General features: G+C 36.1%; 1 long non-coding RNA gene across 1 annotated transcript; it reads left to right on the forward strand.

Annotated features, from left to right (window-relative positions):
* Nucleotides 1-7,833: 7,833 nt before the first annotated feature.
* On the forward strand, nucleotides 7,834-14,348 carry LOC127562097 (uncharacterized). The gene is made up of 2 exons (XR_007953609.1): nucleotides 7,834-8,014; nucleotides 9,761-14,348. It is a non-coding gene; the product is annotated as an uncharacterized LOC127562097 (long non-coding RNA).
* The last annotated feature ends 11,276 nt before the right edge of the window (nucleotides 14,349-25,624 follow it).

Below are 25,624 nucleotides of genomic sequence, written 5' to 3' on the forward strand. Positions count from 1 at the left end.
TACATCTTGACAAACATCTTAATGTGACTAATTTTAAGTAGTTTTTCAGATATGCTATTGAACTTGTGAAGACTAAGTATGGAAGTAGAAAGCATTGTTACAGCCTCAGTTGAAACTCTTATAATATGTTTTACAAAGCTGACATCTCATTACCTGTATGATAATTCTTTTAACTAAGTCTTCAAGCTGGTTCCAGCATACTCCTGATTATAACATCAGCAAAGCGAGAGACTATAATTATAAGATACATCTATCCAAGGAGGGATATATCATTGAAATATATTTTTTCTCAGTTCTCTAAAGTACTACATATTTATTTGACTACTCATCTTTCAAGTTCAGCTTAAAACTACTTTCTCAGGAGCACCTAAGAGGTGCAATAGATAGAGCACCAGCCCTGAAGTCAGGAGAACCTGAGTTCAAATCTGGTCTTAACTTATTTATTTTTTCTAAGGCAATTGGGGTTAAATGACTTGCCTAGGGTCACACAGCTGGGAAGTATTAAATTCTAAGAAATATATGGTACTTGTGTTCAATGTTATCTCATGTGTATTACTGTATCTTTAAAGGCAAATCTTTATTGCATCTTCCTAGATGCTTCATATGTATATCATATGTTTCTATGCTTAGCATATATCAATCAAAAAGTATTTAGCAAACAAGCTAGATACTGTGAAGTTACAACTTCAAAGCATGAAATAATCTCTCCTTGCAATGAATTTACATTCTATGCTGACAATTATAAATACTTAGAAAATATAGGCAGAACAAATATAAAGTAGATCAAATAAACACAAATTAGTTAAATACAGGATAGTGTGGGAGGAAGATCAGTAGCAAATAGATCAGGAAAAGCTTCATGTAGCAAAAGTACATATGGGTGTACAAAATAGGTTTATTGAATTGAATTGAAAATATTTTAAATTTATTTTTATTTTTACATATTATAGATTTTTTTTAAGGACAAAGTATCAATTTTGCCACCTTCACTAGATTGTAATTTCTACTGAAGTCCAACCTTATTGTTTCACTATGGCGTGGAGATGACCCTGGTTTCTATGCCAACAAAACATAGGATCTACCAAACTGGAAAAGCTTCCAAAAGAAATCTTTTGTATGCTAAAATCCAAAATCAACCAAGTTGTCTGGAGAAACTCATTCCCAGAGGTTGGTTATTAGATGTTGAAGAACATCTATTAGGACAATCTATTAGGATAAGTCAATGAGAGATGCATTATGGCCTAGTAAGTAGAGAGAGGGCCTCCCATTCAGGAAATTCTGCCTCCTTGCCTCCAATTTTGTGTGAAGCTAGGTAAGTCACTTAATCCCTATGTGTCTTAGACAACTATCTAAGACTATAAATTGCAAAGAAAATTACCCCCATCTTATTAGTAGAAAGTGCACCCTCATTGGTAGTCCCCTATATTGAGTATATTCCATGTATGTATCTATATATGTATGTATATTCCATAAGGTTTAGTCTCTTCTCATCAATGGAAGGAATAACCACATATCATTACTAGAACGTTGACCAAAAGACTAGAGAAAGTGTTCTTAATCTAAGATCCACAGATTCCAAAAGAGGTCTAAAAATTTCAAAGAAACCCTTAACTTGGATGAGGGGAAAAATGCTTCTTTAATTTTATTAACTTCTAACTGTAAATGAACATTTCTTTCAATTATAAATTTAGATGACAAACTTAATTCTGAGAAGAGTTCCAAAGGTTTCACCAGAATTGCCAAAGAATTCCATGAAAAAAAAAGGTCAAGAATCTCTGGACTAGAATGTGAGTCTTTTGTGAATGGCAATTAGAAGTCATCTTTTTATAGTTTCCTTAGCCTTTATCATAATAGGTACTTAAACTTGCTTTTGGAAGGAAGAAAGGAAGGAAGGAAGGAAGGAAGGAAGGAAGGAAGGAAGGAAGGAAGGAAGGAAAGAAGGAAGGAAGGAAGGAAGGAAGGAAGGAAGGAAGGAAGGGAGGGAGGGAGGGAGAGAGGGAAGAAGGAAGGAATGTTAAAAAGAAAATGCTTTTAAATGCACCTGGAAGAAAGCAGACTACTTTTTGAATTTTTTCTGTGAACTAGAGATTAACTTTTTGTAACCTCCTCAATGACTAAAACAATGCCTTTATCATATAGTTACTTAAACTTACTTTTGGAAGGAAGGAAGGAAGCAAGGAAGGGAAGGAAAAGGGAGAGAAAATAGGAAGGAAGGGAGGGAGGGAGGAAGAAAGGAAGGAGGAAATGAAGGAAGGAAAGAAGGAATATTGAAAAGAAAATACTTTTGAGGCACTTGGAAGAAAGTAGACCATGTAAATTCTTCAGTTTTGATCTGAAGGGGTCCCCGCCAGGCTTAACCATTAGCCTCCCTCCAATCCTTTGTTTTTGTGCCAGGATTGTCAGCCAAGAGTCTGAGTTTAGTAAAACCACGGAAATTGAAAAGACAGAACAAATTACTGCAAGAGTCAGACATAAACAAGACATTGGGAGGAAGGGTTGACGTCCAGCAAGGATTTTCAGAAAAATCTTGACCAGTGATTTAAAAAAAAAAAAAAAAGAAGAAGAAGAAGAAGAAGAAGCAACTCATGATTGTGGCTTGTCCTAGGTGCTGCTTTCTTTCCTCAGCTGGAAGAGAAATCTTTTTAGGACTGAAAGAATAGGAAAGTCTTTGTTATCTAGGATTGCCAGCATAGGACTGATTGAATTTCTAGCTGGTGATTATTATGCATACCGGATGAAAAGCAGGAAAGATAGGGAAGAAATAATCTAATCTATTCCTTTTGAGAATATTGACTCACTTCTTTTGGGCAAGAACCCAGCCCCTCAAATCCTTCTACAAGTTCCCTTTGTCTTCCTGACTCTTGTATGCACTAGAGGTGTTTCCTCATGTGTAGGATTTAATAATAGCCATCTGGAGGTTTGAGAGGGTAATTTTGGTTCTGGTGAGCTTAAGATAAATTCTTAGTAGGTAAGGCACATTGAAGTGCAGAGATGAGAAAACTAATTACATATTCTGGAGGGGGCCCCTGATGAATATGTAGTAGTTATCAATGGGTTCAGAGAGAAGGATGTTAATATTCCTTCCACAACCAGGCAGGAATGAAATGGTCCAGGAAATCTATTTGTTTCAATGTATTTTATTTCCATAACCATCTTTCCCTGAAGATATATGGGGTCCTGGGTACAATTTCTCTACTGAGGAGACCTGATTATGGAATCACAGAATCATATAATGTTAAAACAAGCTGAAAGGATCTTTAGAAGTATCTAGTACCCATTTTATAAATGAGGTAACTACATCAGAGAAGTAGTTGCTCAAAGTCCTTTAGCTAGTTAATGACTGAGTGGGGATTAGACCCAGACATTCCTGCCTCTAAATCCAGAATTCTTTCACCTTGCCTTACTCCTGGGCAAACTGGTGATTCTTCACTCCACACACCTCTAGTCTCTCCAAGAGTAGAAGTCCACCATGGAGTATGCTGGAGGTACCTGATCCCCGGTAAAAAAGGAGGGCAAAAAAATACACGAGACACATTTTAAAGTTTAATTTGCATTAATTTTTTCTTCTTCGCTTTCTTAAATTTAAACAGTCAACAAAACAACAAATCCAACCCTAGATTTATAGCATTTGCCCATACTGAAAATCTGACATTTGATTCTGTGAGTGGTATGAGTTTGTTCCCGCAAAGTATTTTCTAGAAGGTATTTAATCCAAAATATCTGTTTTGCATCACTGAGCCTTTTGGCAGTCTGTTGAAGCCTTTAAACCACTTCTCAGAGCAAAATTTTGAAGATCATTGGTCAAGATTTTTCTGAAAATCCCTGCTGGAAATGAATCCAATCTCCTAAATAATACCTTATTTAAATTTGGATACATAATATATGTGTTTCATCACACAGTTCTTTTGGTATTCTGGTGAAGCATATGGACTCTTTCCATGATAATGTTTTTTATGTATAAAATAAAATATGGAAGATTACAAATGAAACCAATTATATTTAAGCAAAAAATGTTTTCCCCCATCCAAATTCTCAGATCTTTTCATGATCCATGGACATTAGATTAAGTACCACTGATCTAATCCAATACTTTCATTTAACCTAGATATTAAAGTTCTCCGGGACACATAGTATGTAACAGAGCTGGGAATTAATTGTACCTAAGACCCTTGACTCCCAATTCAGGATCCTTCCGCTCTGTTGCACAATCTTGGAATTTAACTTTCATCAAAGTATCTTACAGGATATGAATGGATATTCAGAGGTAAGGAGGTCCCCTGTGGTTAGACTTTTTAAAAATGTAATAATAGTCAGTTATAGTGATTTTTTGAATTCTTTTGCTTTTTTTTGTCTCTAAAAATACTATTTGTTATTTGAAATAGTTGTTTAGGAGCAGGAGGAATACTTGGGAGAAACTATGGTGATGTTTAGAAAAAAAAGACTAATAAAAATTTATTTAAAAAAGCAAACAAAACAAAACAACCTCCAGACTGGTAATAAGCTACTTCTAATAACTCTTCACTGAGTTTCATCCCAGATGGCCTAAGAATTATCCTGTTCCAACTTAGTTGAATAAGTCTCCTTCTTTGCCCAGCAACTGCAATTTTATTGTTTTGCTAGGGTCACTTTGATGTTTTAAAAGTCACCTGATTCTGGATTGTGCAGTATTACCACAAATCCCAGATGGAGATGTTTGTTTTCCTTATCCTAGCTGGATAGGTAGAATGAATGGATCAGGTGTCATATTGAAAGGTAGGTCGAAGTTTAATTAAAAAAAAAAAATAAGCAAAACTCCATTCCTTTTTCTGGACATACTAATTAACCAACAGCACATTTACCAATCCCTTTTCCCGTACAAAGTTGTGATTACTCAGGGAATTTTGTATCCTTCCAGCAGAATTTGAAAGATAGGTAATTACTTGGGGAAACCAAGAATATGGGAGAAAGAAGGTTAGATGATGCTTAAAAAATAAACAAAAAACAGAACCACGGGAGGCTCATAAACTTGAGTGATTTCTTTCCAACTTATAGAATCAGTTTTACTCATTTAAAGTTATACTATATTTATGCCACTATTACTATCTTATAATGCTCAAAACTGACCACACCCCTAGACAAAAGGAGAGCTGCTCCAGCCTTCATTTCACATATCCTTCATGCTACTAGATTTAAATCCAGACACCAAAAAGCAGTATGACATTGGGCAAATCACTTAATCTTTTGGGGCCTCAATTTCCTCATCTGTAAAATTGTGATATTAGACTGAAAAATTCCTAAGGTGTTTTCCAGTTAATGCATTCTCTAAGTTTGTCTTAAAATGGAAAGTTAGTGATGATTGTTATTCACATCATGTTAAAGCCCGCAGGATGCTTTCCCTATCTTTTCTCATTTGATCTTAAAAATAATACAAAAAAAAGTAATAATGCAGGTATTATTATTTCCCCTTATAGACAAAAAAACTAAAATTTAGAGTGGTGAAAAGTGACTTGCCTACAGTCATACAATTAACAAATTGGTCAAACAAGGACTCAAGCCCAGATCTTCTGACTCAAAATTCAGTTCTCTTTCCATTGTAAAATATCGCTATAATTAACAATTATAATAACAACTCACATTTCTCTACTTGTTAAATTTTATGCAGCATTTTCTTTGCAACAACCTCATTGTGATACAGAGTAAGCAAAATAAGGATTTCATTTTACAGATAAAAGAAACAGAAACTCTGTGAGATTAAGTGTCATAAAAAAGAGTACATGATCTGTAATCAGAAGATCTGTGTTCAAATCCTACCTCTGATGTATTTTACTCCCTGTGTGACTCTGGGCAAGTCACTCATCTGTAAACTGAGGAAATTGAATTAAATGGCCTCTGAAGTTCCCTTCAACTCTAAATCTATAACTTGCCTACTTCAGTCCCAATCCAAATATTTGGTAAAATATTTTGATTTTTTTTTGTTTGTTTGTTTGTTTCTGATGCCTTTTAGTTTGGTTTGACAATAATTTCTGGATAAATGCACTCCACTTCCCAACCTCAGTTCATAAATCAAATCCTCCCCTCTGGCAAAGATTCCCTGTTTTTCTTGCTCTTGCATTTGCTACATTTTGAGACCTCTCCTTTCATAGTAAATTGGCACCTATGTTTTGCTCTATGGAGGTCAAATCTATGGGTATGGCAGATTTACGGCTAATCCTTTTTTTTTTTTTTTTTTAATTTTTCAATGAGAGATCACTAGCAACTTTTTTTTTTTTTTGTGGTAATTATTTATTTATTTTTTTAAAATAACTTTTTATTGATAGAACCCATGCCAGGGTAATTTTTTACAGCATTATCCTTTGCATTCACTTCTGTTCCGATTTTTCTCCTCCCTCCCTCCACCCCCTCCCTTTACATGTTGAATAGGTTACAGTATATCCTAGATACAATATATGTGTGTAGAACCGAACAGTTTTCTTGTTGCACAGGGAGAATTGGATTCAGAAGGTAAAAATAACCCGGGAAGAAAAACAAAAATGCAAGCAGTTTATATTCATTTCCCAGTTTTCTTTCTTTGAGTGTAGCTACTTCTATCCATCTTTGATCAATTGAAACTGAATTAGCTCTCTTTATCGAAGAAATCCACTTCCATCAGAATACATCCTCAAACAGTATCATTGTTGAGGTATATAATGATCTCCTGGTTCTGCTCATTTCACTTAGCATCAGTTCATGCAAGTCTCGCCAGTCCTCTCTGTATTCATCCCGCTGGTCATTCCTTACAGAGCAATAATATTTCATAACGTTCATCAATTCTCCAATTGATGGGCATCCACTCATTTTCCAGCTTCTAGCCACTACAAACAGGGCTGCCACAAAATATTTTGGCATATACAGGTCCCTTTCCCTTCTTTAGTATCTCTTTGGGGTATAAGCCCAGTAGAGACACTGCTGGGTCAAAGGGTATGCACAGATTGATAACTTTTTGAGCATAGTTCCAAATTGCTCTCCAGAATGGCTGGATGTGTTCACAATTCCACCAACAATATATCAGTGTCCCTGTTTTACCACATCCCCTTCAACATTCCACATTATATTTCCCTGTCACTCTAGCCAATCTGACAGGTGTGTAGTGGTATCTCAGAGTTGTCTTAATTTGCATCTCTCTGATTAATAATGATTTGGAGCATATTTTCATATGTCTATAAATAGTTTCAATTTCTTTGTCTAAGAATTGTCTGTTCATATCCTTTGACCATTTATCAATTGAAGAATGGTTTGATTTCATATAAATTAGAGTCAATTCTCTATATATTTTGGAAATGAGGCCTTTATCAGAACCTTCGATTGTAAAAATGTTTCCCCAATTTATTGTTTCCCTTCTAATCTTGTCTGCATTTGTTTTGTTTGTACAAAAACTTTTCAATTTGATATAATAGAAATTTTCTATTTTGTGATCAATAATGATCTCTAGTTCTTCTTTGGTCATAAATTCCTCCCTCTTCCACAGGTCTGAGAGGTAAACTATCCTATGCTCTTCCAATTTATTTATAATCTCATTACAGCTAATCCTTGAAAAGATTTAGAAAATCTGAATAATCTGAAAATTATTGATTGTTTTATTTATTTATTGTCTTTGACGCTGATGTGTAGCTTGCTGGGTGTGGTTTTAAATGTTTTTGAACTATGTATTTTTTTTCCTGTCACTGCCTCTAGATTTTTATTGTGATATCTAACCGAACATTATACCCTCTCTTGGTTTCCAATTTCTATTCTGGTTTTTGGAGTTTCTTGGCTTATCTCTTCTTAGTTTCTAAGAAAAAATTAGGGGAAAAAATGCTAGTAACGGCTAGTGTATGACCTCAATATTTCCTGCAAGAAACTATGGGGGAGGGGAGCAGTGCCGGCTATACCATAAGCAAATAAAACCACTTTTCATGATGTAGCTAAGTCATCGAGATCAGTCTGGGAGTCAGAGCCAAGAACACCTAATTCACTTACACTCTGCCAAGAGCAAGATCCTTAACCAAGAAGCAAAGAGGTAATGTGACTCAGGGGAAGAAGTCTATTTCCAAAAGCAGGTGCAGGGGAAGACTAAGATTCCACTAGAATTCCTATGGGAGCCGGCAGCAGATGTGGCTGCACGAAGATGAGGAAGTAGAAACTAGACCCACTGAAGTGAGGGTAGGGGAGTCGGGGATTTGGAGCGGGATAGAGGTCTAAGAGAAGAATCAGGAATGAATACTGAGTATACTAGAGAAACAAAAGAACTGTGATTAGAGAATTAGCTGGAGCTTGGTTTGAAAATGGCTGGGGGGCTGGGATAGATCTCTGAGAGTTACCCCAAAAGGTCAGATTTAAATCAGGAAACCATCTCTAGTTTAAAGACTAGAAATTTGGTCATCCTGCCATCTGGGGGAGGGGGTGGGGGGAAGGAGGGAAAAAATTGGAACGAGAAGTTTGGAAATTCTCAATGCTGTAAAGTTACCCATATATATAACTTGTAAATAAAAGGCTATTAAAATAATAATTAAAAAAGACTAGAAATTTGGTATTTGGTGTTCCAATTCCAGCCCTTTACTTCCCTGTGTGACCTTGGGCAATTTAATTTGTGGTTAAATGGAATACTCTAACAATATCTCTAGCAGTCTACCTATGAATACAATTTATTCTTTATATGGAGATTTTCTCTTTGTAACATGGCTGCATTGCTATAATAGATACAAATTCCCGATAGTAAAGTACTTCAAAATGCCTCTGGGGAGAAAATAGATAATGGTGTTGAACAAACATTCCCTTTCCGTGGAAAATGTTGTCATCACAAATGAGAGCCACTAGTTAAATTATAACTATATACTCTGGTGCTTACTTAGTTATGGTCACGTGTGTCTCAGGAAGACACAGCTTCTCTCCCTCCCCCCACATCCTGTTTTCTGCTTATTCAGCAGTGGTAGAGCTATTAAATAGCTAATTTGTAGTTAAATTCATTACCTTTTGTGTCCCAAAAAGTTAAAAATGATCTCCACAAACCTAAGATCCATATTTGATGTTTTTGAACCTGTTTAAATCTGAATTCTGGGTTCAGATACTCTTTCTTTTACTGTGTGACTTTGGATAAGTCCTTTTTAACTTTCTAGATCTTTTCATTTGCAAAATAGGGGAGTTGAACTAGAGCAGAATTTCTTTCTTTTTTTTAATAATAGCTTTTTATTTTCAAAATATATGCAAAGATACATATTTAACATATATAGGACTGCTTGTGTTATGCCACAGTTCTCTTTAACTGTCCTGACTCAGTTTCCCTGTCTCAGTTACCTTAACTGTTCTGTCTCTGACCCAGTAAAACTAAGGATTATTCGCTCTCGGGTTATAAATTAGCAAGATAAAAGAGTAGATCTCCTGACTCTTTTATGGATTTACAATATTCCTTTAGAATATTCCAAGATTAACCCATGATATCTTTACTTCTTTGTCTCTGGAATTTTTAGGTTTTATGGCTTCCCCTCCCTGATAAAAAAAAACTTTCCCTCCCTTTCTCTTCTTTGTCTCCAAAAAGGTATTTAAGAAGTTGGGGTTCCTCCATTCATTGCTGGAAAATGGCGTCTGGCAGCTGTATGCCGGACGCTGGATTCTTTGGGTCCTCCAGCCCTGGGACCAATATGGATTCCTTGGTCCCAGTATACTTATCTCTGTCTGACTGGATAATCTGAGACGAGAGTCCTGTCCAGTCAATCTTACTCTCCCATTAATAAAATATTAAAACTCTCTAATCTCTCTCCTGCCTCAGTTTCTCCAGCATTACAATTTGGAGGTCCCACCGAGATAATAGAAACTGAGAATTGGATTAGAGATTAGAGACCTCTCCGTCTCCACCTAGGCCTGAGGGGGGCTCAGGACCTGGGTCTGTTCCTTGAGAAAAAAAGGAAGCGGTTCTTCAGCCTCAGTCCGGCCTACAGTGGACAACGAAATCGATTCGGCATTCGGGAAAGTAAGTCTGTCTGGGTACCTTTTGGGGTACCATCTGGTTCTGGTTCTGGTTCTGGTCTGTTCTGTTGTTAGCAACCTGTGGTCTCAGAATAAATACCGACGGGTTTAAAAATTCTGAGACGGGTATTTTCTGGGACGCTGGAAAATATCCTCTGGGTATGTTATATGTTTGCTTAATGTTGTAACTGTGTAGTCTGTGTGATATATGTTCTATGTTCTGTGTGGTTTGTCTGTTATGTTGTTGGTTGGAAAACAACGTTGCAACTGTGCATAGTAAATTGGAGCTCCATGTTTGTTTGTGTGTGTCTGTGTTAAAAGTTAAAATAAGCTTGTAAGAGATAAGGATTCAGCCTCTGTGTTGCAGGCTTAGAAAATATCAAGAAGTTTGAAAAATCTTTCTCTCTCTCTGACTGACTGCAGCAGCCTGTGAGAAGAAGGGAGAAAAGGGAGAGAAAGGAAGAAATTAAAAAAAAAAAAAAAGGAAATGAAAAAAAATAGATTGAAAGGGATTTGAAAGTTCGGAAAGTTATAATATATATGTAGAAGAGCAGGTGCTAACATTTAAAGGAAAGACATTTGAATGGAATATCTAGGCATTCTCTGTGAAGGCAGAGTAAAGCACTAAATGGGCTTGGAAGTTCACAGAAGCCCCTTTGGATTCTGGAATGGGAAAAAGGAATTCAAGGTGAAACAAACTTCTCTCTGGGGGTGGAGGTCCTGGAAACAGCCCCTAGTCTGTTTGCTGATTTAAGAGCTTTGTTAAGTTTTAAGAACAATGATTAAGAAATTTGGGAATTAGTTGTTTGAAAAATTTGCTAGTGATTTTAAATTTTTTTTAGGAAAAGCCTACTAGAGTAAAGAGCAATAAAATTCAAGCTTAGCCTGGCCTGGGCAATAAAAAGCTCTGGAGATAAGATGCTAATAGCTGTTAGAAGAAATGTGGTGGAAAAGAAAAAAAAAACTTTTAAAAACAGCTGTATTAGTTTGATTCAGTTTGTTACCTTTTGAAATATATTGAGTTATTTGTTAACATAAGTTATACTTTAAAACCAGCTCTGCTGGACACATGTGAGTTTTGTGGAGGTTTGGGTTATTCACTATAGGGTGAATCTTACAGGTTTTTGAAGGGAAAAGGAAAGAGGAATGCAGGTGATTTAGGAAGGACTGATTTGTAAGGGAAATTAAAGGTTTGCATGGTGTTAGGAAGGTGAAAGAAAGACTTTTGGGAGTAGGTGAAGAGGTGGGGGAGGGAGTCACCCACCCCCACTGCCTTCTGCTACTTTACCAAAGGAGCATCTGGGAAGGAAAGTTCTTTAAGGAGATTGTTTAAGTATGTAGTCAGGGGGAAAGAGAAAGTTGGAAATGGGTGGATTTTGGAAGAAACCTGATATTGGGAAACTGATGGGTTAAATCTTGAAAAGGATCCCCATGTAGAAAATTGAGTGGGGAACCTGAGGGAAGTTTTTTCTAGGGGGTCAGGATTGGAGGAAGGATGGCCACGTGGAATCCTCTCCTTCCCTCACCCCCCTGAGTATGTTCCTGCCGTTTTTTTTCTTATCTGATTGCGGGAGTGCAGCTAAGTGTGATTTTTAAGGACATACTTACTTTTAGGTTAAATTGATTGAATACTTGTTTTTTTTGATAGATAAAAGTTTTCTTGGTTGAGGAATATAGTCGTAAATGTGATCCATACTTTGGTACGAATATTTCTAAGAGTTTAATTGCTATGTTAAAAAAACCTTCTTGAATTCTTTTATGTGGAATTGGGTTTTTGTATAAGTTTAAATTGATTGTATTGGGTCATCCTGAGGTTATTTAAAAGGCCTCTGAACATAATAGTTTTTTTCTTTGTCCTTTTGAAAATGTTTCTGTTATGGGCAATATGCAGTTTGGGATATTTTTCTATGTATTGGGTATTTTAAAAGCAAACTGATTTGTATGTATAATGTTCACTCATGTAACATCTACCTAGATATGATAATTGTTCTAAGTTGTGAACTTACTGAGACGAAATTTCTTTGTTATTACTGTAAGGTTATGGTAACTCTTTAAGATTTATCAGAAATTTGATTAATGACATTTGTTATTGGAGGTAAAAGTTTTTGGGCTTAGAGTTAATTAGCTAATGCTATTTGGGAGTTTTAAAGCTCCACCCTGTGACAGTTACTGGGACAATTGATTGATAAGCTGTTAAAACTCAACTGCTTATGTTATGTTATAGTTATGTTCTTGAATTTTTCCTTCTGTAACTGATCTCTCTGATCAGAGCAATGGTCAATAGAACTGTTACTGCAATTCAATTATGTCATGCTTTGCTATTTTCAGTCTGGTTATAGGTAATCATTGTATCCTAAATGCTTGGGCAACTATTTCGCCTGGTCATCTGTCTGTTACTGGATATTTGTGTTTTGTTTCTTTAAGGTTTCTACATGATAAGTGGACAATTAACAGGGGTCTGTAAGACTGCAGCCATTTGCTTGGCCTGTAAAGCAAACTCGTCTCTTCACACAGGAAACTGCTGGCCAATCCATTTTGGCCTCCTCATGTTTTGCAACAGTCTGGTGAACTGAGTCTATCTGAGACTGATCTAATCTTTATGTGTTAGATTTGTGTTTTGTTCTAGATTTTGGTCAAATTACAGATATTGACTTGCTTCTGGAACCTGGATCAGCTTTGATCAGCTTTGATTGCCAGCATGACACACCCACTCTGCAAGGAATGAGAGCCTCCTGTCATTTCATAGCCTGAAGCAGCAGTTTTAAAATGAGACCATGGACTGGACCCTGCATCGACTGTACTTTGGACTGATATGAGGGACTTTGGGAATGGTTGATGACTGACTGTTAAACCTTGCCTGGATTATCTATTTCTGTGTGTTTAAGATTTGATATGGATTTGTTAAAACTATGTAATTATTGCTGTTATGTTTGAGGGCTTTTTAGGAAATGCTACTGTATTAGTCTGTTATGTGTAGGGATTTTGATTTGCTCTTGGGATTTATATGGGGAATGGTCATTTGATAATTCCTTTCCGTGAGAAAAAAAAAAAAAGGGGAGGTAGAGATAGAACATTGGGGAAACTGGTATATTTTTTTCAAAATACCTGAAAGAATGGGAACCCCTAGCTCCTATTCACTTTGCCTTAGGCATTTCTGCCCCACCCCCTGTCTCACTAGTTCAGATTGAATTTGGATGCTTTAGTTTTAGAATCCCTTATTTTGTTAAAAGTGCCCTGGCAGACTCAGTTTTTGAGATTATTTTTTTTAGAAAAGTTTTAGAAATCAGACACCTGTTGTGACACTGGCAGTCTCTCTGATCTATTTTTCCATTCCTGTAACCCCAGTTCATTAAGTATTTCAGCATTTCAAAGGACCTTGACGTTTGGCTTGAAGCACCTAAAAAGTTTGGAGTTTGCCTGCCTTGATGGTCTAACTGCATAATCTGCTCAGAAATCTGTATTCTAATAGCAGTCCTGTTTCTCTGGGTGGGGACGGATGGAGCTACTACAAGCCTCATCCTTCCCTCATGGAGAGGGCTGCCTCTCTGACTGGGCCTTGGACCCTGCTGCTTTGTAAGCAGAGACTGAGTTAAGTGCACAAATGACCACAGACCTAACTGTCCATCTCAAACTGGATTCTCTGGCTGAGATGGTGCTCCAGAACTGGAAAGGACCTGACATGCTTGCAACAAGGGAGCCTTTGTACAACTGTTAACTCTGGGGTTATCAGGGAGAGACTTGCTCTCTTGCCATACGAGTCCTTACATTTTTTCTAGTTTTATTTTTGGCTCATTTGCTTTACATAAGGTGGGTCAAAGACCTCCTGGGTACCTAGAGGAAGGTGCTAAGATTCAAAGGTTTGAATATTTAGGAGAGAGAATGTGGAATGTTATGCCACAGTTCTCTTTAACTGTCCTGACTCAGTTTCCCTGTCTCAGTTTCCTTAACTGTTCTGTCTCTGACCCAGTAAAACTAAGGATTATTCGCTCTCGGGTTATAAATTAGCAAGATAAAAGAGTAGCTCTCCTGACTCTTTTATGGATTTACAATATCCCTTAAAATATTCCAAGATAACCCACGATATCTTTACTTCTTTGTCTCTGGAATTTTTAGGTTTTATGGCTTCCCCTCCCTGATAAAAACTTTCCCTCCCTTTCTCTTCTTTGTCTCCAAAAAGGTATTTAAGAAGTTGGAGTTCCTCCATTCATTGCTAGAAAATGGCGTCTGGCAGCTGTATGCTGGACGCTGGATTCTTTGGGTCCTCCAGCCCTGGGACCAATATGGATTCCTTGGTCCCAGTATACTTATCTCTGTCTGACTGGATAATCTGAGACGAGAGTCCTGTCCAGTCAATCTTACTCTCCCATTAATAAAATATTAAAACTCTCTAATCTCTCTCCTGCCTCAGTTTCTCCGGCATTACACTTGCCATCTTGGGGGGGGGAGGGAGGGAGGGAGGGGAAAAAACGAAACATAAGTGATTGCAAGGGATAATGTTGTGTAAAAATTATCCTGGCATGGATTCTGTCAATACAAAGTTATTATTAAATAAAATTAAATTTAAAAAAAACAAAAAAAACCAAAACAAAACAAAATATATATATATGCAAAGATAGTTATCAACATTTACCCCTGCAAAATCTTGTGTTCCATTTTTTCTCCCTCCCTTCCCCCAACCTCTACCCTAGACAGCAATTCAATATATGTTACACTTGTACAATTCCTCTTTATATATTTCTACAATTATCAAGCAGCACAAGAAAAATCAGATAAAAAAAGGGGGGGGGATGAGAAAGAAAACAAAAAGCAAGCAAAACCCACAAAAAACAAAAGATGAAAATACTATACTGTGATCCACATTCAGTCCCCATAGTTCTCTTTCTGGATGCAAATGGTAGAACAGAATTTCTTAAGAATTTGTGTGTGGGGGCAGCTAAGTAACTCAGTGGATAGAGCACCAGTTCTGAAATCAGGAGGACCTGAGTTCAAATTTCTACTCAGATACATAATACTTCCTAGCTTTGTGACCCTGGGCAAATCATTTAACCCCAATTGCCTTGGAGGAGGGAGGAAAGAATGTGTAATGGACCCCTTTGGCAGTCAGGTGAAGCCCATAAATTCCTTCTCAGGATAACAACTTTAAGTGAGCAAAATAAAATACATAGTACTAGAAAGGAAATCAATTATATCGGAACAACTATCAAAATATTAAATAAATAAATAAATAAGTTTACAGATCCCAGGTTAAGAATCCTTGAACAAGGTAGCATCTTGGTTCTCTTCTGGTTCTGAATTCTATGATCCTATGAACTCCATAAGCTTTGTCTTTCATAAAGTGACCAATAATTGGGCAAATACAATAAAAAGGAATTTTTTAAAAAGTCTTTTATTTTGATTAGCAAACTCTTTGCTAATATTTTTCAAGGCAGGAATCAGATTGACATGTGGACCAAAACCAAAGTTTAGAAGAATTTATCAATTTGCTACAGTGAGTCAATAAAGAGGCAGCATTTGATCTTCAAGATGTTCATGGCACCATGCACTTGTTATGATTACAACTGCTGTTCAGAGGTAATAAGGGTTGATGTTGAAATAATCTGCTTGTGTGACCTGAGGGTGCATAAAGGTTTCCAAAAACTATATCCTCTACAAAGAAAAACAAATTACTTTGAAGGTAAATTCATCTTGGCTTTCTCTCTCTCTCTCTCTCTCTCTCTCTCTCTCTCTCTCTCTTTTTCTCTCTTTTTAAAAGAGTAATTGTCTGGCACTATGGACAGTTTCTATTTTCAAATTCAATCTTTCTTCTAATTAGGATTGTAGACCTAGGAGAAGTTCATTATTATTGTAGGATCATGAATGGATAGCTGGAAGTGATCTAAAAGGTCACTTATTCGGTCCCCTTCATTTAAAATGAGAAAACTGAAACTCAAAAGTTAAACTTCCAACCATCTAAGTTCCCTGATGTTGTATTAGTAGCAAATGGCAGAGTGATGTTCACACACAGAGCCAGTGATCCAGAATGGGCACCCTTTCCCGCCACTATCCTGTTTCTCTCTGTGTAGCACTCAATGCAGGAAAGTATGTACAAAGGATAGATGTTTGTTGAATGACTGAAGATATTTTTCAGTGTCCCTTTCATTTGAAAGAACTAGCTCAGAATATTGTACTCAAATAAAGGCCAAAGTTCACTTTTCTTGTCTTCAATCCTTGCAAAAATGGAGGAGCATGGGTTTTGTAATTTTTTTAGGCTTTGTTTTTTGTTTTGTTTTGTTTTGTTTTAGCAGCTCATGCATCAGTGTCTTTGAAATTACTTTTGGATGTCAAGAATTTCAAGGTAATAAATGAATAAAAAAATGCAAATGAAGGTGGCCTAGCTGTGCCAGATCTAAAACTATATTATAAAGCAGCATTCATCAAAACCACTTGGTACTGGCTAAGAAACAGAGTAGTTGATCGGTGGAAAAGGTTAGGTTCACAGGACAAAATAATCAATGACTATAACAATCTAGTGTTTGACACACCCAAAGATCCCAACTTTTGGGATAAGAATTCACTATTTGACAAAAACTGCTGGGAAAACTGGAAATTAGTATGGCAGAAACTGGGCATGGACCCACACGTAACACCTTATGTACACTAAGATAAGATCAAAATGGGTCCATGATTTAGGCATAAAGAACGAGATAGTAAATAAGTTAGAAGAACATATGATAGTTTACTTCTCAGACTTGTGGAGAAGGAAGGAATTTGTGACCAAAGAAGAACTAGAGATCATTATTGATCACAAAGTAAGAAATTTGATTATGTTAAGTTAAAAAGCTTTTGTACAAACAAAACTAATGAAAACAAGATTAGAAGGGAAGCAATAAACTGGGAAAACATTTTTACAGTTAAAGGTTCTGATAAAGGCCTCATTTCCAAAATATATAGAGAATTGACTCTAACTTATAAGAAATCAAGCCATTATCCAATTGATAAATGATCAAAGAATATGAACAGACAATTTTCAGATGATAAAATTGAAACTATTTCTACTCATATGAAAGAGTGTTCCATATCACCATTGATCAGAGAAATGCAAATTAAGACAACTCTGAGATATCACTACACACCTGTTAGATTGGCTAGGATGACAGGAAAAGATAATGAAGAATGTTGGAGGAGATTTGCGAAAACTGGGACACTGATACATTGTTGGTGGAACTATGAATGGATCCAACCATTCTGGAGAGCAATTTAGAACTGTGCTCAAAAAGTTATCAAACTATGCATATCCTTTGATCCAGCAGTGTTACTACTGGGCTTATATCCCAAAGAGATCTAAAAGAAGGGAAAGGGACCTGTATGTGCCAAAATATTTGTGGCAGCTCTTTTTGTAGTGGGTAAAAACTGGAAAATGAATGGATGCCCATCAATTGGAGAATGGCTGGGGAAACTGTGGTATGTGAATGTTATGGAATATTATTGTTTTGTAAGAAATGACCAGTAGCATAAATACACAAAGGCTTAGAGAGACTTACATGAACTGATGCTAAATGAAATGAGCAGAACCAGGAGATCATTATATACTTCAACAAAAATACTATATGAGGATGTATTCTGATGGAAGTGGATTTCTTCAGCAATGAGAAGATCCAATTCAGTTTCAATTGATCAATGATGAGCAGAACCAGCTACACCCAGAGAAAGAACACTGGGAAATGAATGTGGACTGCTTGCATTTTTGTTTTTCTTCCCAGGTTATTTTTACCTTTCTGAATCCAATTTTTCTTGTGCAACAAGTGAACTGTACAAATATGTACATATATATTGTATTTAAGATATACTTTAACATGTTTAACATGTATGAGACTGCCTGCCATTTAGGGGAAGGGATGGAAGGAAGGAAGGGAAAAGTTGAAACAGAAGCAATTGTAAGGGACAATGTTGAAAAATTCTGTCAATAAAAAGCATATATATACATATATATATACATATATATACATATATATATATAAAAGTATGAGCCAAGGTAATCCTGAAAAAAAAAAAAAAACACTTTCTCATGATCCATTCCACCCCAACTTGTCTCAGAGAGGAAATAAAAGAATCTAAGATAATTTGGCATGAATGAAATCCACCAAAAAAAAAAAGTAGGATCCTAGAAAATAAGTCTGAAATATAGAAATAACTGTCACATTTTATAGGTGAGGAAATCAAAGTGGTGAAATGACCTGTCCAAGGTGACATAGATAGTAATAGAGCCAGAATAAGAAACTCAGGTATCTTGCTGCCCATACACTATACAACAATAATTTAAAGCCTTTATCCTACTTTGTTTTTGTTGTGGTTTAATTTTTTGCGTCTGACTCTTTGTGATCCCATTTGGAATTTTCTTGGCAGAGATACTAAAGTGGTTTGCCATTTCCTTCTCCAGTTCCTTTTACAGATGAGGAATAGACTTGGGTTACATGACTAGTCAAGGCCATGCAGCTAATATCTGTGACTAGAATTCATGAAGATGAATCTTCCTGATTCCAGGGCCAGCATTCTATCAGCTAGGTCATCTAGCTGCATCTCTCTTCCCCCCTTATTCTACTGCAATGGGTTAATTGCTCTCAGTTTTACAGATTAATATGAGCATAGTTTTAAAGTTTCCACTAACTTGAAAATGAAATACATGCAACTTTTCATTTCTTAAAAATATAATTCTAGTCTAGAATTTCTTTTTATGATATTTTAGGAAGAAAGATAAAGGCCTCTGCAACGTGAACTTCTGAGCAGAATGTTCAAATATGTTACAGAGGGAAAACTTTATGCATTTAGAAAGCTTTAATATTGTTGTTATCCCATTTAGACATAAGCCTATGCTCATCTATTATGTAAGAGGGTTGACAATGTTGTGATAATATCTACTATGATTTCAGCCTCTAATAGAATCCTCTCTATAACAGAAGGTTTAGAATCAATCCATCAGCAAGTATTTATTGCATGTCTCTTATGTACTCAAGAGATTATTTATGATCGATAAGAGGGAGTTCCAACCCTAAAATAATACTTCAAACTAAAGACCTTCATAGGACCAGAGATTTAGACTTGGATGGGATGCTAGAGACCATTATCTAGTACAACATATCCATTTTATAAACAAGAAAACTGAGGCTTAGAAAGATAAAGTGCCTTGCTGGCTTGCCTAAAGAAAAAGAAAAGAAAAACAATCTTGTAAATATCAGAAGCAATCCCAATAAGCAATCTATCCACTCTGTTTTATATGTTCAGAAACCTTGGAGTGTAGCATTGTTGTGTGTCCTTCATTTTCAAAGAGGACAATGACTTGACATTGGATTTAAGGGAGGAAGGGAGGGCTGTGCAAGGTCACCTGCCTCGTGTTTCCCTCCAGTCTTCTGGGTCCAGTGGCAAGATATCAGGGAAGTGATGCAATAATATGAAAGTGAATTGGATTTAAGGGAGGAAGGGAGATAGCCTGGAATGCTATGGGAGACGTCAGTCTTTAAGCTAAGGTTTCAGTTTGCCTGAGGTTATACCCATTTAGTGATTGACTAGATAGCAATTGAGGCAAAGAATCTCCACTTTCACCTAGTCAAATAAAATCTAAATGAATAAATACATGAATGAATGGAGAGGGAGGGAAGACCCTCAGGTTTTTGGGCCAAAGTAGAAATGACTGCTATTTACATTCAGAGTCGATCAGGATCCAAACAATAATGGGGCTTGACCTAGGACCTATTGGTGATCAATTAGAAACACATTGGTTTGAGCACTAAGCTAAGAGCCAGGAAACCAGATTCAGGCCTTGATTCTGTCACAGACTAGCTACATGCTCCATTCTCATTTTACCTCCTATCATGTCAGGGAGGAAATTTCAGTTTGTTGTTTTTTCATTCAATTCATTTCAATTAAACTTACTGTGTTAAATTCTGCTATATTTTAAGAGAGAATTGGCAAACTAATATGTCCAAGGAAGAAGTAATATGAATGTGAAGAATCTGAACATCATCTCATTTGAAGAAATGCTGGAGAAACTAGTAACATTTAGAAGGGAGTGGTAGAAAAGGGGGAACATTTTAGCTAGCTGTATTTTTTTTTTAAATGAGGAAGAAATTATCTTTTTCAGGAGAGCTTCAGAAGACAGAATTTGTACCCACGTGTGGAAGCTACAAGAAGACAAATTCTAGTTTAACATGAGAAAAACAAAAAATCCAAAACCTTTTTTTTTTTTTTTTTTTTAAACAAGTCGGGATCCCCAACCATGGAAGTGACTATCCAGGTATATAGCAAATTCCCTTTCAGTAGAAATATTTAAGGAAACCACCTCTCAGGGTTATTGTAAAAAGAATTAGTGCATTGGATCTAATGCCCTTTGGAATTTATAATGTTTGTGAAGAATAGTGAAATTGTATGAAGAATAAGGTAATGTGGAAAAATATAATCATGGGATGATTCCAGAAAGGGTCTTTGTTCTTGGCAATGAAAATTTATTGGCAAACACAATTTTTCTTTTTGTGAACGGTCTGAAGATATAAGCTCTGTTTTTGCAAGTAGTCATGCTTTTGAGAATCAAATGAGATAATATTTCTAAAGCACTTAGCAGAGAGTCTGGATAGGAATTCAGACAATGTCATCCTCTGGAACTGAGGTCAAATCAAAAACCACTGATTCTGCTTCCAGCCCATCCCCCACACTACAGCTAGGCAAGCAGTTTCTGTGAAAAAGGGGGCAGCGTACCCTTACATGAAGGTCAGTGGCAAACCAGCCTACATGAGGAAGCAACACATCCTGAGGGAAATATAGGAGGCAGCATGTGCTAAGCAATCAAATCACCCACTACTCTCCTTGAACCACCATCTCTCCTCCAACCCCCGATAGAAACATAATAAAACCATGAGCTCAAGAGCCTTGGAGATGGTAGTGTCCCCCAAATCACCAGTCCTGCTTCCATTCTACACCATTGAAGGAAGAAAACATTATAGAGACAACCCCTCCGCTCCCCCTTCACTCCCCCCCCCCTTTTTTTTTTTTTACTATCAACAGTAACAACTGCTGATCAACTGCTACCAACAGACAGATAAGCACAAGTGCTCTGGGAGTAACAGCATACTCCCTTCCAATTCAGTTCATGCAGCCATCATCTGGGCAAGTAAATGTGGAGAAGGAACCAACCATACCCACCAACTGCCAACCAACTGCCACCCAAAGGCAGGCAAGATAACCTGGCTAAAGAAGCAAAACACTCTGAAGAAGAGACAGAAGACAGCATATGCCAGAAAAGTCACATTACTATCATCACTTTGGCTACCATTTTCTCTCAGACCTTAATGGACTCAGCCCAGAATCCCGAGTCCAAGAGTTTGGGGAACAACTCTTCCATCTCAGTGACTTAGCTATCAATTTGGGAAGCAACCTCCCTATAAAGAGAGATGTATCTACTGAAGTTCCAGAAAACAAAGTTGTTGCCACCAAAGTCTTTGGCACTGTTAAATGGTTTAACATCAGAAAGTGATACAATGTTATCAGTGGAAATGATATTACATAGTATATTAGTGTGTCTGTTCTTCAATAATCCTCTCCACCACTAACCATTCCCTTCCCATCCCATATTTTACCATCTTTTTCAAATTGCTGGGTGGGTAGTGAAACCTCAGAGTTGTAAAATACAAAGAAAGAAAAAAACCTAGCAGAAGCTAAAGTGAAACATGTATATATAATGGCACTGTCATAATAAATGGGTGTGGTGTGTGGTGTGTGAGTTTGTGCATGGATTCTAGAAAGTAAAGTACCCCCAAAATAAGAATTATTTAGTGTTTACCTAATGCTGTTCAGAGCATCACAGATTTAGGAGTATTACAATACTTCTTTTCTGATGGATTAGGAAATTAAGGTCCATAGAGATTAAATGATCTATCCAACATCGTGTAAGTAAATAATATAGCTAGAATTTTAACTTGAGTCCACATGAATGGGTAACCTGACCCAACATTACACAAGTCGTTATCATTAAACATCTTTGGGTCTTAGTTTCCTTTTCTGTACAATAAAGAAATTGAAGGTAATCAAGATTCTTTCCAGCTCTTATAATCTGTGATTTGGTATTCTAGAAAGCAAGTATATATAAATATCCCATGGCTTATCATAGCTTGATTATTACATTATTACATAGTGCTACATTATATATATTATATATAATGCCATGTTATATATTACCATTATATTAATATATAATATTATATTACTACATTATATATAATATATGATGATATATTTTATATATATTACATTATATATATTATGTTTTTACACTCTACAATCCAGGCATATTGGTCTTTTTGTTCTTCCTCATATCTGATAATCCATCTCTCATCTCTGTGCCTTCATCCTGAGCTATCCTCAATGCCTAGAATATTGTTCTTCTCATCTCTGCTTCTAAGAAACTCTGATTTTCATTCCTTTCAAGGATACTTGAAATCCTGGTTCCCAGAGATGTCAGTTTTTTTTTTTCTCTAAGGTTATCTTGTATGCATTGTGTACATAGCCCTATATTTGTATATTGTCTTCTCTGTGAGAATAAAAGCTCTTGAGAGTAGGGATTATTTTTATTTTGTCTTTGTATTCCCAATGTCTAACACAGTTCCCAGCACTTATTGTTGTTTGTTATTTTCAGCCATGTCTGACACTCTGTGCTTCCATTTATTTTGGGTTTTGTTTTGTTTTGTTTTTTGGCAAAGATCCTAGAGTAGTTTGCCATTTCCATGTCCAGCTCATTTTACAGATGAAAAAAATGAGGCAAATAGATGAAGTGATTTACTTGGAGTGAAACAGGTAGTATGTGTCTGAGGCCAGATTTGAACTCATGAAACTGAGTCTTTCCAGTTTTGTGTATAATACTATATCCACTGTGCCAACTAAATTCTTAATAAACAGTTTTTGTTTGATTGATAGACTACTTTCTTTGCTTTTAACTACTGATATTTGGTTTCCCAAAATGATTTGTCAATTTCTTCTATAAACAAGTAATACTTAAATTTACTTAAATTTAAATTTGAAATTCATTTGAATTCACTTGAAATGTGTTATTTCTCAATGTAAATAAATAGTTATTCTAGTTTATGAATCGTTCCATTTTTAGCCTGGTTCCCTCAGATATTTATCATCTCTGGATGAAAAGTTCTTGAAGTTGCAAAGCTAAGAATTAAACTATAGTCTTTTAAGGAACTTTAGTCCAAATTCCTCATTTTGTAGATGAGGAACTTAAAGTCCAGAAAGCTAAATCAATTTTCTTAAGGTCACACATGTAAAGGAGAAACTGGAATTTAAAAGTAAGTCTTCTGATTCCAAATTCAGTGCTTTTCCCGCTATACCATGCTGCTTCCTTTGCCAAAGCAAAGACATTCAGCCAGCTGGTATCTCACTTTCTTCTAGATGCATATAAACTGTAACATTTGGCACCAAAATGTTGACAGAGCAACAAACTGCAAAAGAACTGCTAACAGTATTTTTTCAAGAAAAAAAGGAAAAGAGGGAAGTTTTAAATAAAAATATCATTTTCTGAGACACAACCAAAATTGTTTCAGTCTTTGGAGTTGATTAGCTTGTTTAATATCTGTAGTTAGAAATATTAGCTGAGTAATAAACTGAGAGTGAGTGTCCATCAATTGGGAAGTGGCTGAACAAGCTATAATATATGATTGTGATGGAATATCAATGGAAAGAGTTACATGAATGGATGCAAAATGAAAGGAGTAAAACCAGGAAAACATTATATACAGTAACAGCAGTATTGTAAGATGATCAACTGTGAATGGCTTACAATACAATGATCCAAGACAATTCTGAAAGACTTAAGATGAAAATTGCTATCTGTCCCCAGAAAAAGATCTGAGAGAATCTGAATATAGATTAAAACATACTTTTTAAATTTTACTTGGGTTTGGGGTTTTTTGGTCCATTTTGTTTAACAACATGACTAATATGGAAATATGTTTTACCTTCTCAATAAGGGAGAGAGGAAGAGAATTTGGAACTCAAAATTTTAAAAATGAATGTTGAAAAGTGTTCTTATATGTAATTGATGAAAAATAAAACACTAAATAAAAGGGGAAAAAAGAAATGCTAACTAGGACCAACATTTTATCAGTATTACCCATTCTTCACATGAAATATGAATTCTAAATTTATATAAGTACCTGTCAGATTGGCTAGAATGACAGGGAAAGATAATGCAGAATGTTGGAGGGGATGTGGGAAAACAGGGACACTGATACATTGTTGGTGGAATTGTGAACACATCCAGCCATTCTGGAGAGCAACTTGGAGCTATGCTCAAAAAGGTATCAAACTGTGCATACCCTTTGATCCAGCAGTGTTTCTACTGGGCTTATACCCCAAAGAGATACTAAAGAAGGGAAAGGGACCTGTAGGTGCCAAAATGTTTGTGGCAGCCCTGTTTGTAGTGGTTAAAAGCTGGAAAATGAATGGATGCCCATCAATTGGAGAATGGTTGAGTAAATTGTGGTATATGAATGTTATGGAATATTATTGTTCTGTAAGAAATGACCAGCAGGATGAATAGAGGATTGGCGAGACTTACATGAACTGATGCTAAGTGAAATGAGCAGAACCAGGAGATCATTATATACCTCAACAATGATACTGTTTGAGGATGTATTCTGATGGAAGTGGGTCTCTTCGATAAAGAGAACTAATTAAGTTTCAATTGATCAAGGATGGACAGAAGCAGCTACACTCAAAGAAAGAACACTGGGAAATGAATATAAACTGCTTGCATTTTTGTTTTTCTTCCTGGGTTTTTATATCTTTGGAATTCAATTCTCCCTGTGCAACTTGAAAACTGTTCGGTTCTGCACACATATGTTGTATCTAGGATATACTGTAACCTATTTAACATGTAAAGGACTGCTTGTCATCTGGGGGAGGGGGTGGAGGGAAGGAGGAGAAAAATCAGAACAGAAGTGAATGCAAGGGATAATGCTGTAAAAAATTATCCTGGCATGGGCTCTGTCAATAAAAAGTTATTTTAAAAATCATTTATATAAGTAAAGCAATAATAAGACATATCAAAAAGTTCGTCTGGTGGACAGTCTTTCCTGTGCATGTTAGATCTGAACTAAAATTCTCTCAGCCAGTCTTTGTCATCTATCCAGAATGATGCAATGACTTGAGCTCCTCTGTCAAGTTATTTTAAATCATGATATATTTTCATTCTCTTGGGTTGGTTAAAACATGAGGACTAAATGAACTCATTTTTCACTCTTATGAGAGAAAGTAAAAGGTAGCAGCCATCTGAATTCTGAGGAGAGGTCTCATTGCTAACATCTTAATTCTAATTTTTTTTTTTTACAAAAGTGAAGCTTTTTTGTTTTGTTTTTGTTTTGTTTTGTTTTGTTTTGTTTTGTTTTGTTTTGTTTAACAAATGTGCCTTGTACAAAGTCTTACTATTGTATCTCCATGGAGATTGACTCTGGTCTTTCCCATCTTATGTCAGTGAGGCATAAGTTCTGATAGATTTCTTCAAGCCAGAACAGCTTCAAATATCATACTGGCAACAGACTGCTCTCAGAAAAAAAAAAAAAAAACCCACAAATGACCGACCATCAATAGGCTGGTCCATTGGCAGTAACTTCTTAACTAAAATAATTCATGAATCAAAGAA

This window comes from Antechinus flavipes, chromosome 4, assembly GCF_016432865.1.
Source record: "Antechinus flavipes isolate AdamAnt ecotype Samford, QLD, Australia chromosome 4, AdamAnt_v2, whole genome shotgun sequence".
In the NCBI taxonomy this organism is placed as follows: domain Eukaryota; kingdom Metazoa; phylum Chordata; class Mammalia; order Dasyuromorphia; family Dasyuridae; genus Antechinus; species Antechinus flavipes.